The sequence below is a fragment of the Rhea americana genome, unplaced genomic scaffold, assembly GCF_003343005.1.
Source record: "Rhea americana isolate MKP2758 unplaced genomic scaffold, rheAme1 scaffold_38, whole genome shotgun sequence".
NCBI classification, from domain to species: domain Eukaryota; kingdom Metazoa; phylum Chordata; class Aves; order Rheiformes; family Rheidae; genus Rhea; species Rhea americana.
In genome coordinates this window covers 4,268,525-4,281,803 of record NW_028186512.1, presented here as the reverse complement: position 1 = coordinate 4,281,803, position 13,279 = coordinate 4,268,525, and the positions used below count along the sequence as shown (strand labels likewise).

Here is a 13,279-nt window from a genome sequence, read left to right as displayed (position 1 = left end):
GTACGCAGCCTCCGCTGCGGCAGCTGCGCCTCCGGCGTTCGCCGGGACTGCACCATAACGGAGCCTTAAGGTTTTGGGCGCCTCTCTGAGGGCCTGGGAAGGCCTAAAGTAAACCGATGCCCTGTGCCCAGTACACTCAGAGAGCGCAGTAATATGTACAGCTAACACACGTATATACCTAGGCAGTAAAGAGTGCTGTTGTGATTTCCATCTCATCAATAAAGTGTCGGGCTTGCTGGCCTTTAGTGAGAAAACAGCTATTTGCTCATGTACTTGCTGCTGTTCTATTAAAAAGGGAGAGAAAACTAACCCCAGAGGTGAAAAACAATATTCCCAGCACGAGCTTCTCATGTGGAAGTCTTGGCTTTACACCAGAGCTTAGTCCTTCAAGCCGCTGGTGCCAACGTGCACTGGCGTGGGGGGAGATGCTCACAGGGGTCTGATGCGGCAACGGACACATCGTCACGCGGGGAGATGACTCTCGTCTGGGGAAGTGGTCGCACGCCATCACTGTGGAGGTGGAAAGCTCAGGGCAGGGAAGTGACAGTCTCTGACGAGCATTTAAAAAATAGCGTTATTCCCCTTGTTCCCRCTGCGCCACAGTGAACTTCCTTGTTAGCGCTACGGTGGGGATATTGAAACTGCAGGAAAAGCATGCAGTGCTGAGTACAATTCGTGTGGGACTGGGGAAGACCCTCGTCACCCTTTCAGAATTCATGGCAGAACCATAAACTTGGGAGTTTTAATATTGTTGAAAGGACCTAGCCCTTTTAACTGGGTCATTTTGTGGGGGAAAGAACATTTTTAAAGAAAAACTCTGAATGAGCAAAGACTGAGAAGAAAATTCAGGATAACTGCCTTTTTTTAATTTGCTTCCTGACCAGCTCTAGTTAAAAATCTGCCCCGAGTAAGTTGAAAGTTAAATTCTAGCTTGGGTAAAAATAGTAGCAAAAATTCCTAGCATCTTCCTTGGGTGATAACGGCAGGACATCACACCAGACTGCTCAGTGGCCACAAGGCTGGTAAATGCTCCTGTGTTGTCACTAGCAATGCCCTCATGGCCAGCAACATGCAGTAGAGCAGTCTGGTGCTGTACCACACCACCACTGTGACATTTTAGGAAAGAATAATCAACCACATTCAAATCCTCCGTAAATAATATCATTGTTCTCAGAGTAACCTGGGAGGACAGGTTTTTGCCGTAGCAATCTGCATATCCTTGTAAACCAACTACACTAACTGGTTTGTGCTAATGTCCAAATTAAACGTGTACAGGAACGCTGAGCTGGACAACACTGCGGTATTTTTCAGTTTGGCAGAAGACTGTTACTTCCCTGTAAGGATGGGCTTACAGGGCTTTGCAGTGTGCTGATCTCTCTTTGAAACTTCAGAAAGAAGAAAGATTGCAAGGTGTTTTTGCTTTTGTGAAACAAAAAGGAAACCTATGTTTTGGTGTTCACCAGAAAGGTGTGGCCACAAGGGGCTTTAAATTGCGTAGCCTGTTACTTTGGGATGAGGTAGTACTCAGTAAAGTCAGTGTGATGCTTACTGGCTTCTGAATAAAACTTTAATACTTAGGAAAACGTTGAAAGAGGTTATTTTGATAGAGGGGAATAAAACCACAGGAAGAGAAAAGATACCATATAACTTTCTGAAGAAGCACAGAAGACCCACTCACATTCTTTTCTGAAAAACAAAAATAAACAAACTCCCCTCTCCCCTTGCTGGGAATTCAGACCTACCACATCTCTGTTAAACATCTGGATTTACCATACTCTCCTCTCCAGACATAGCTGAAGGGAAATGAGGAAATGAGTTGCAATGTGCCTGGCCRCAGGCATGTGGCCAGCTCAACTTGGCCCCCATGACTGGCTCCCCAGCGAGTGGGAATTTCAGTGTTCAGTAAATGGGCTGGTTATGGTACTTCAGTGAATGGCAGGGAGGGGAACTAGTCAAGACTCACCCCTCAGCCGTTCCATTAATCTGTTAACTCTCACCTCTACAGTCCTAGCCTGTACGATTTGGTATTTCTTTGTTAGGATCCTCCTTTCTTTACAGGGAATGAGGGGTGAATAGGTCCTAGTAAGAAAAAGTTGCCCTTCAGGAGTACTTAAAAAGTGATTCTTCAGTCATTTATAACCACTTTCCTTCCATCCCGCTGTTTAGGAAAAACCAGCTACAATAAATAAAATGTTGCAGTTGACTAGCTGCATTAGTAGTGTTTTTCTGTAGAAAAGTACAGTTCACATCATTTTCAAATGGATTTTCCCAATGCCACTGACCTCAAAAATTGAGAAGTGGAATTTCTTAAATTTTTCCTCTTTTGCTTGAAAACAGTCATGGAAAGTATCAGCTCTAAAACAAATCTTTTGAGAAAGTCATACAAATCTGACAAGTCATAAACATGCAGAGCTGCAGCAACTGGATTTCAACCTGAACTGCAGCATGGACTACACTGAGAGTTTTCATGACATTTAATATTCTATTTTACTATTCATTTGATTTGTAATTCACATGGACTACTAAGTAATTTGTGCGATTTTGTTAAGTGCTCTACAGTAATTCTGACATCTGTTTACTCTTTTCTGCTCACATACCCTGGTGCAGCTGGAAGGATATATAAAAGTTGACCTGTATCAGAAATGAAATTTCCCTCTGTTAAAAATGTCAGAAATTTGAACATTGTTTTTGTTCCAAAAACCCAGAACATTTTTACTACAGTTTAAAGATGACGTATGAGATGTATTCGAAATCAATAGTCAGGAAGAAGCATCTCTGTATGAAGAGCTCTATTTCTGTTTTTTTGGGGAAGAAATATGTTCTAGAATCTTTTTTTTTCTGGAGAGGCCTTTCGAATATCACAGAAATGACATCTGCCTTAGCAGAGAGAATCAGGCCTGTGCTTTGTACCACAGATACCCAGATTTGTTCTTAACCTTTTCAGGAGTCTAGTTTAGGTGACAGGTACCCACATCTGTCATTGACTTGATGTGGCATCCTGAATAATACCCCCACAAGTTAAGCTAAATCTATAGAACCTTATATATGGATTTGAATATTCATTTTAGACATTACAGCTCATGGACAAAAAAAAAAAAAAAAAAGGAAAAAAAAAGAAAAAATAGGCCTGTGTTACTGATTTTGAACTCGTGAAAGTTGTAATAAATTAAGCAGAGGAAAAAACTAACATTGAACAAATAATGTGAGCAATTGTAAATATATATTTATTTATATAATGCACCTGTTTGTAAATAATAAAAGGATAACATTCAATATGTAGAAGAAACATTTGAACATTTTATTTTAAAGGAACTTGTCAGTATATATACTCTCCTCATATTCACATGGCAGAATTTCTGGACAGCTGTGAATTGCAACAGTTCAGAGAAACTTGCAGTTTTAGACTTCTCAGAAAACTGAGACCAAACAGGAGAGTCAAAATTTAGATGTAAGAAACAACAGATCTGGAGAATCTGAGTCATGTGTGCTGCTGATGTGGGCTGAGTACCTCTAAGGTAAAATTAACACTCATTTTAAGGTAATGTAAAAAAGCTGATGTCATAGTTGTCACAGTGCTTGTGGGAGGATGAAATCATGCTCTCAAGGAAAGCAGGATTCAGAGCACCTTCACCCCGGGGAGTTGTTCTCCTCGGCAGTATTGCCAAGAACAACCCTTGCTCTCCTACACTGACTTTGGCTGTGCTGGAATGGTAGCTGATTTTTCAGATGGTTCATAATAATTGAGAAAACGGCTTCATGACAGTGCTATTACAAACTTCTGGAAAGACAGAAGAAAAAACTCCCCGGTCTTTACCACATTGCAGTCTGTAGTTCTGTTCTGCTTGTCACCATCACCGTGTTAGTCTCTGCTCTCTTATAGGGGAAAACCATCTCCCACGAGTGTTTCTCAGCTAGGGAAGGCCAGCTGGCCTGAGCTAGCCACTTCATGGGAAAAGCTACAGGCAGCTCATCTCCTTTTGGATTTCTTGTCTATTAGTCCACAATAAGTCACACAAAATAGTAGCAGTGAAGGCAAAAGCAGCTCTCGGGCAGGCTGGTGGCTCTGCCCTTCCTCCCACTCCACTCCTTCTGGCTGCCCACCAAGCAGCTGCTGACAGTCTGGGACCAGAGTTTCTGTCTCTGCACAAAATGCCCGTTTTACTGACTGCATAGTTAGTCTGGGCCCCCAGCCAGGTTTTAAACCAATCTCTCTACCATCATGCAGAAACCCTCTGGAGATACAGGAGATGTTCTGAGTTAGTGCTAGCCTAACCTACATGGCTGCAAGCTGCATTGCAACCTAGACTCCAGATTAATTCAGTCTGGTACTTGCCTGCTTTCCAAGCATCAATAAAAGTCCTAATGTCTTCCCAGGATATCCCCTCAGGCAAAGACAGGCTTTCCTTTATTCGTGGCATTGGATCAAAACATTTTAGCACAAAGCACCATGGTACCTATTCCCAAACACAACACGCAGGAACAGCGGAAGCACTGTTAAAATCAGCACAGTCGTGCTCAGTAGAGGCTCATACCCTGTCTGGATGCAGCTATGCAAAATGTTCACTAACTTGCAGTGGTGACACACCTTCAGTAAACATTACCACTAGTGGCATCAGTGTTCAGGTCAAAACTGTACCTTTGAGCCATTCCCATAATTTCTCTCAGGGTTAAGAGAGGAAGATGCATCATTCTCCAGCACTTTCTGGGCAACAGAGAAGCAAAAGAAAGGGAAGAAAGAAATAGAAGAAGGAGAACGCAAAAGGCAATGATTCAAGACTGAAGGAAAAGAAGAGAAAAAGATATATAAACATGAAAAGAGAAGCAGAGAAAGAGAAGAAGACCTAACGAAATTGTGTGGAGGAAGGGCAGGAGAAGAAGGGAGGGGAAAAAGGAAGAAATAAAAAATAAAGACTGATGCAGCATGTCAAAATATCGCAATGTTTTAAAATTGGCAGATTCTTTTAATCCTATGTTACCAGTTTTGTCACATCATGGGAGAATTTGACCAACAAAAAGTTTGTGTCACTTCATGCCAAGGTGTGTGCAAAACAGCCGCTGCAGGATCTTGGCAAACGCTACCTGAGTTATAGCCCTGCTCTTCGCAGTGGCAGTACCTCACTTGCTGCTCAACTTCTTGCCTTTGCTAGTTCCTCCAGGCAACTTTCTTCTCTCAAGGTGGTCACTTTCTGGCTGTGGCTTTCAAGCTCAATTGCAGGCAAACCTCTTAGTACTTTCACTAGCAGCTACATGGGCCCACAACTGCGAGGCTTCCTAGGAGAGCTACTGTTTTCTCTATCACTGCAGTATTTTTTTACCTTCTCCGTCAAGATTATGCGCATATGCACATGAATAGAAATGAAGAGGAATGAAAACTTTCTCTTAACTCGTTAACCTCTTTTTCAGTTTGCGATGCTTATGATCAATTACCTCTAAAATAAAGGTACAGGAGAAAGCCATGTATACACAGCATTTCAAACAACCAGATTTCCTCTCTCTCTCTCACACACACACCAGCTATAAATTAAGGGATTTTATCAATTTTCTGGAAGCATATAATCTTTTACCACTTGCTCCTCTCGCAGTGGGCACTGCTTAGCCTGCCCTTGCTTTGCTGTTGTGGAAACAGCATGTGGAAATAACAAAGTCCTCTGCCCAGTCAAGGAAAAATTCCTAGTAGCTCTCATTCTCCTCACTGCAGACTGTGAAAAGTCCTGTAGAAAATCCATGTGGAAACCCAGAGGCTGTTCGTGTACAACCTCTTTAGTGCAGATCATCCCTGCTCAGGAGCTGGGACTTGTCATTAATACCAGTATAACCCAATACCTGCACTCCCAAGATATAATTCCAGGTCTGCTGCTCCCAGACCACCCAGCAGGATCAGTTTGATCCACCTAGGATCACATTTCCATGAAATTAGTCAGAATGTGGTAGTAATGCCAGCCCTGCACTGGCTCTAGAGAGGACAAAATATCTGATCCAGCCTAAAGCGTGATGGAACAAAGTTAACTAGCTGCAGATTTTGGACAAAATCAGAACAATCAGATACTCTGCAGGGTGTGATCCAGTATGAGGAGCCCTAAGTATCATATTGCTGAGCCACATCTCAAAAGACAGCATTTGCTTGGGGTTACTGTAGCTGCTGAAAGGGGATTCTGAAAATTGCCTATGGTTGACAGACCTCACCTGGATGTGAGCTGGTCATATAAGGGCTGGAGGTAATGTGGAGAGCAATGTCAATTAATAAAAAAAATCATATAAAAGTCATGTAGACCAATATATTCATTCTTAGATAAGGTTACTGTTTATGACAATAGAGCTGTGGGTCAACTAACATTGTTTTGTGTCTGTACAACCCATGTACTAGTGCCAGATGTATGTGAGAGCTGAATTATTTGGCCTTGTACCAATTCCAGCAAGGCATCCAAACGCTGTGCTGTCCTGGGAGTGCTGCTGAAATCAGGGGAGCAGCCTCTGATCTAGGCTGGCTGCTCAGCTGTCTGTAAAGCAAGGTCAAGTTCACCTCACTGCAGCAGAATTAAATTGCCTACTTTCAGCGCACAACTGCGAGGCAGAAAAAAAAAAAGAGAGAGAGAGAGAGAGAGAAGAAAAAAAGCAAAAAGAAAAAAAGCACCTCCTTAAGAGAAATCACCTCTGATAACACACAAAAAAAATCCTTCTTCTTATCATCACTCCACTTTGAGCAGCATATATACATTCCCATTGCACACAAAAGAGTATGAGACATGAGGCTGGCTAAGTGGAAAAAAAACCCAATCAACCAAGAACGACAAAAACAATGTGATCTGGAGCATATAAATCATTCAGGAGCTGGAGGAGGAATCTTTAGGTTAAGGTGGAAAAGGAAAATAGATTGTATGAGGCAGGCTTAACTGTGACTGAGGGTGGAGATGAAGCACCAGGAGAACTGAATGAATCAGTGCAGAAAGGCAGGATTTGAGATCATGAGGGAGAAAAATATAGCTAGGGAAAAAAAAAGAGGAAAATGGTTAACAGAAGAGAGAAGGGTAAAAAGATAGAGAATAGATGAAAGACAACAACAAATGATGATGAAGAAAGGAAACAAATCATGCTGTGACCTAAGACTTTGAGAGTGGAAGAACCTACTTCTAATATAAAGGCCTGAAGGAAAAAAGTGGTTACCTCACAGCTTTCCTCAAATTAGCTATCGATGAATTCTCTACTATAGGTAGAGAAGGTAGTGTTTACAGTAATGTTATAAGTTCTATGCAAACAGAGAACAGACTGCTTCTATGTTTTTTTTCTATGCAGCATCCAGCAGAGTTGTTACTGGCACATAACCACAACAGGAAACCGCTTTCACCACTTTCATTAATTTTTCTAGGTATGACTAAATGCAAAACTATTTCACAACAGGTAAAGCAACAGAGGCATTATTTAGTCCTCAGCTATGCTGAGTGGTCAAGCATATTTGTGAAAACATAGAATCTTCTTAGAAACAGTAGTCAATAAAATATCAACTATGATTTATATAGAGTAGCCTATAAATGTACCAGTACACTAAAAGGTAAAGCTCCTTTCTAAATAACTCGTAATCTAGTTTAGACCAATTCCAGAGCTGATATATGTTCAAGTGCAAAACATGAAAATTTTCTGTTAAAACAGAAATACTGAAATAACTGTCTGTGCTATTCTAGAAGTGACTTACTGATAAACTCTATTTGTTTCTCCCCAGATTTAACGTATTATGTATTATTATATTTATGTACGATTAACAGCTTTGTAAAATCATGCTACCAGCTTGGTTTGTTATTGGCCTCTTCTAGCATCTACCAAGCACTAGTGAAATACATACTGGCTTGTGGATTTTTTGTCCCCCCTGAAGGCTGTCAACCAGAAAGGGTAGATACCTCAGAAGAGCTCCCATCCCCCTTTACCAGGTGTTGGGTGTCCCCGAGACAGGGGCCACACCACAGGGTCCTGCACTTGACTGCGGCTCATCTCAGCCACCTCTGTCTTCAGCACGGTCTGCGAGATGATGCCAGGAGCTCTCTTCACCGYCCTACACCAGCCATCCACGTGTGGTGAGCATCTCAGAAATGTCCACAGCTTGTCACCGATCAGTGAGAGCACCAACTGCACAGAAAAGAAAATTAGCTTTGGAAATAATGACCAAAAAATGTATTGTACGTTATGTCTACAGAAGCAGAGCTGGCTTCCACAGACAGCTCAGCCAGAGTCTGCCTGTATCCCTTACGCATGGTGGGAGAGAGACTCAAGTGTATGAAAGGGAAAAGAAGAAAAAAAAAATCTATTGATGTAGGGAACTCCACAACTTTTTATCCCAGCACTGAGACTATGTTCAGCTACATTGGCTGCACTGGAGAGCACTTTTGGCTCTTGCAGATAGGACAAAAAAAAAGTGCTTTTCTGGGGAATTCAAGGAGCAGCAGCCTAGGGGCGATCAGCAAAACTCCTTTAGTAGAGGGAGAGGGAGCAGGGGGGAAAAAAAGAGAGAGAAGGGGGAAAACCCCAGTAGCACAATCAATTTTTGTATTTTTCTCTAAAAATAAACACAGGCTCAAGTCAGCGCCTTGCCCCAGGGCAGCCCTTCCTGAATAGTTAAACTAAGTCAGAAGAGCTGCAGATGGCCCAAGGACATGAAGGGCAGGGAGAGAGGGAGGCATCAGGCAGTGCCAAGGGACAACCTGGCCCCTCCCCTGGCGCAGACACTGGGCAGCACTATTGATTTTGCTCATGCTGTCTCTTTTAGAGGTCAGGACCAACTGAAAAAAGTGGTGTGTTTTTAATTTCTAACTGAAAACATGTTCTGGCCTCTCATGTATGAGTGGATACTCCAGCAGGACCATTCTCATGCAACAAACCGACTTGCTCTTACTCCCTGGGAAGCTAGAYGGGTGAGCAGGAGTTTGCTCACACGCTGCACAGAGCTTCACTGCKAGAGCAAACCTGACTTTCTTCTTGTGCACTTATGTTTAGCTAATTTTAAGAGTAGTTTTCATGCCACCATTAAGGTTTGTACATGGAAGGTCCTCAAGAGCACTCTTCGGTGCAGGCCCTTTTCYGAGCAACGAAAGAGCAAAGCAATCGACCCCTGGCATTTAAAATACACAAGAAACAGCTGTTCCAGTCACAGGTGGAGAACACTCAGATATTTACAYACCTGTTCACACTACCTATTCTGCAAGATTTCTAAAGATGCATTTACTTTCGGACAGTCTTGATGATAAAGCKCTAATAACAGTCTGAAGAAAAGCAACAAGCCCCACCAAGGAGTACACTGCTAAAGGAGTGTTACTCTGAGCTGGTGAGCTTCTTGGGGGCTTCACTGCCAGCTGTAAGTCAGTCAGTCTCGACATTTCCTATGTGCTCTTCAACAGCTGAGTATAACAGTGATTGGAGAAGGTGGAAGAGTAAAATAGGAGAGAAAAAGGGATCTGGGTAATCTTTTCAAAGACTAGAATTCCAATGTAATGAATAACCTGCGTGATTATTCCAAAATAACTCCATTACAGGCACATTAATTTAACAATAATTTTGCCTTCATTCAATGTAGCTTTGAAAGTGGATTACACTGATCTGGATTAATGTATTCTTTTTCCCCCAGAGTAGGATTATGCTCCAAGGAATCGTTCAGATACAGTTGTCACAGGATAAATTCATAACTAAAATCCACATTAATTTTCCTGCATAGACACCTGTTTTGTAGAAAGACGAAAATTAAAAAATGATTGCTGGCATAAATATTTTTGAATAATACTGTAGGTGCTGCCACAGCGTTATACTGATGGATTTCAGACGTGACCCTGGACTACGAGACCTACACTAAAAGCCTTGGCACTCTGTYTCCGTGTATCCCAGCTTAGCCAGTTTGCCTTTATAAGAATTGTGCGAGTACCATGGGTGCCCACATGCACTTTTATTTCTAGGTGTTCACCCCTGCATTTAACTGGAAGATAGTCCGGAAATGGCCAGAACAGCAAGTCCCAGCACGGAGGATATTGGCTTTCCCTCTGCCTCTCTCTACTTTATTATCTGTGGCTATGAAACATTTATTTGATAAAGCTGCGCTGCCTGCTTAACCAATCAAACCTTTCAAAATTATTCATGAGGGATGACAGATGGGGCTACAGCGTGGAGGCAAAATGATAGAGGGGGAAAGGATATTACCGTGCCAAGATGACATGCAAAATTATTCTTTGATTACTGAGATTATTATTGTGCCTCTCCGACACACTCCGTTATCATCTGCTGTGCCTCCGTTGTCCTCAACGGGACAGTAAGGACCGCCAAATCAGGGAAACATTATTGCTAATTTGCATTTATTCAGCTTACAAAAGTGCACCTAGGAAAGCTCAGAAGTCACGGAAGAATGTACGAGTGGCCCTCGATTCGCCCCTGTGCGTTACCGAGACAAGGCCCTGCGCTCCCTTTTCCCGGGGGCTCGGTCTGTGTCCTGGGGAGGCTGCACGCCACGGGGTGCCACGATTCACCTGCGGGGAGCGGCGCAATCGCATTAATTGTTGCCGCGTTGTGGCGACAGGGACATCTGCGTCTGCATTACCTCTGCAGCATCACTCTTTGTTAATACAAAGCTCGCATCCAGAACTTCCCGCTCTCTTTCTTTCTGTAGCTCAAATACAGAGTGTCAGGAGTGTATCTCAAGGTATCTGAAATCAGGAAACTTCATTGTTAATCAGCCAATGACTTTGGCTAGGCTGACATTTTCCTGGCTATTTTTAGTGCATGACTCAGCTGCGGTGCGCTACAGAGCCTGCAAAGTCCCCGCGGGCTGCTGCCAGYGCCTCAGCCGAAGCATCAGGCAAGGAGGGAGAGGGAGTCAGAGAGGGCGAGGGCTTTGCTCGCACACCTCTCCTCACAGGCAGAAGCAAACGTGTGAAATGGGGTGGTATGGCAGCAAAAGGGCATAGCGGTAACTGGGAGGGAGATATTTTATGGAGCTCTTGCAGGAATGTTTCTATACCGCRTTGCCGAGCTGGTGGAAATAAGCCTGAGCCTTGCGGATGCCAGCTCCCAAATCTGCAGTTGAAAACCCAGAAGAGAAAAAGTTTTTCGTTTTTTGTTTTTTTTTTCCCAGATAATCGAGCCGCCTGCCTGTCTGCATGCACGGAAGCCCGTTGCTTTAGTTCTTGGAAGGAGCGTGTTTTGGTAAGCCTCAGCTCTTGCCGGGTCTCCCCGCAGGCTGCCGTCCTGAAGGAGAGCCCCACGCACCCCATGGGCGACCCTCTTTAGCAGGATCCGAGACTGAAGGCATCATCYGTCGCCTCTGCAAACTAGTTTGTTCGCACACCTGACTTCACTATGCATCACTTCAGAGAGGATGGAGAGGCGGTGTCCCTGCAGGCAGATTTTACCTGCGTTTAAGCTCCGCGTGGTCTCCCAGCCCCGCCAGCCAGAGTAGCAGGTAGCTGGAGACGGAGCGGCCGCTGCAAGCTGCGTTTCTCTCACAAGCCCTTTCTCCTGGAGCTTCCCATGGCAGACCTGCCTTCGTAGAGGGTCCATGTGACCTGCTCCCAGGGAAAAACGCTCAGGGAGAGGCTGAGCTTTTGACTCCCTATCGGCTGCCCCCAGCTCTCCTGTTCCCTCAACCCCATCTGTGGTCCAGACTTTGCTGCAACACTTTTTACACATCAGCATACAAACTGGGGTTTGAAATTAAGAAAAATACTTTCAGCTACAGCTCATTTAATTATGGTGTAATACACCGTAATTAGAATTAATCATTTACTCAGTGCCATGGTGCTACCGATGACCCCCTGCAGCTGTCCTGCCCTGCGGGACAGCAGAGGTGCTGCCAACGGCCAGGCYGGTAGAAACTGTCCCTCTACCGCCTCTGCCAGCACCTTCCCGACTGGCATGGTTGCACACTGCATTTTCCCTGCCAGTTCAGACAACCTGAATTTTTAGTGCTTGCCCCCCAAGTTCCTTCGCCATACCACTCCTTCGGTAATTTTTCCAAKTCTTCCTTCATCTCTTTAGCCTTTGAAGCATGGTTTCCTGGAGGTCTTTCCATTTTATTGCCTACACAAGGCCCCTGAGAGTGCTYCTGCCCCTGACACTGGGCTGAAAGGCTGGCGGGAGCTGGCTGTGCCCTGTGGTGGGGGCAGCCTGCCCCCAAAGTCGACCATGCCACATCAATTTATACCAGCCRTGGGGCTGGCACTCAGAGCAGACATTACCAGCTACTCTGGAGCGAGGCATAAAAGATTCATAATGTGTGTAACCACGCACTGYGGTAACACATGTGGATGGCAGAAAATATTTCTTCAAGACCTTCCCACTCAGCAAGTAAGCAGTAAAAAGCATTAAGCATAAGCACCTTCTGTTTTGATTTGTTTTCATCCTACAATTATTTTAAAATTCTAGTTAGCACAACAGCAAACGTTATTTGTGGTGCAATAATCTTAAGTAGCAGCAAATTCTGCCGATCAATAGGATGCTGCATTATAATATTTCCTTTCATTGCTTTTAGGTTTCATATCCTTCATGTCTTTGCATTTCATGTAGGTGTGAATAATCACGAYTACGTGATTGTTTTCTCCAAGGGTATTTTACACCCCTCTTGAGCTTCCTGTGCAAACCAGATGAGTACAAGCWGCAGATGATGAACCAGTGCTAAGGACAACCCCATCACTGTGTGGGACAGTGGCGTCGTCTTTGAGTCTTGTTTCTTCCCTGTTTCAAGTTGGAACATATATCAAAAAAGAAAAAAAAAAAACAGTGCGTGAATCAGATTTTCAAAATATCTTGCTCCRCTGTAGTTATTTTTGAAAGGCATTTGTTTAACATGCAATTCGTTTGCAGCTGTTTCCATGTGATAATTCGTTCCCACATGACAACATCAAAGTCAAATCAAGGCGAAGAGCTACAACAGTGGGGGGTTTCAACATAGGTTAGGATAAAAAGCAGGAAAGGAAGGAAAAATGCTTCTGAGCATCAAGTCTCCTGGAGAAGCAAGAGATACAGGAAATAGAAGGATGTACAGGGAAGGCCCAAATCAGCCTCGCTGAAAGGGGTGGGAGTCAGGAGCAAAGCTGTCAAAGCCCATGGGTTGTAACAGCGAGTGGCAGCTCCCTGTGAGACGGGTCTGACCGGGAGGCTCCTGCTTCCYGGCGTGGTGTCAGGGCTGAAGGACCACAGTCCTTCAGAAGCACATAGTGATGTTTGGGAGACAGGAGAAGCAAGGATGAACACATTTACAGTAAAGCACTTAAAGCAAAAGAAAAGCACTTGTTCCCTCCACCCCCCCCCCCCCCCC

At 44.0% G+C, this 13,279-nt stretch overlaps 1 long non-coding RNA gene across 1 annotated transcript; it reads left to right on the top strand.

The window, feature by feature from the left end:
- The first annotated feature begins 11,097 nt into the window (after positions 1 to 11,097).
- Positions 11,098 to 12,115, top strand: LOC146591265 (uncharacterized). The gene is made up of 3 exons (XR_014896837.1): positions 11,098 to 11,169; positions 11,257 to 11,425; positions 12,001 to 12,115. It is a non-coding gene; the product is annotated as an uncharacterized LOC146591265 (long non-coding RNA).
- Positions 12,116 to 13,279: the final 1,164 nt, after the last annotated feature.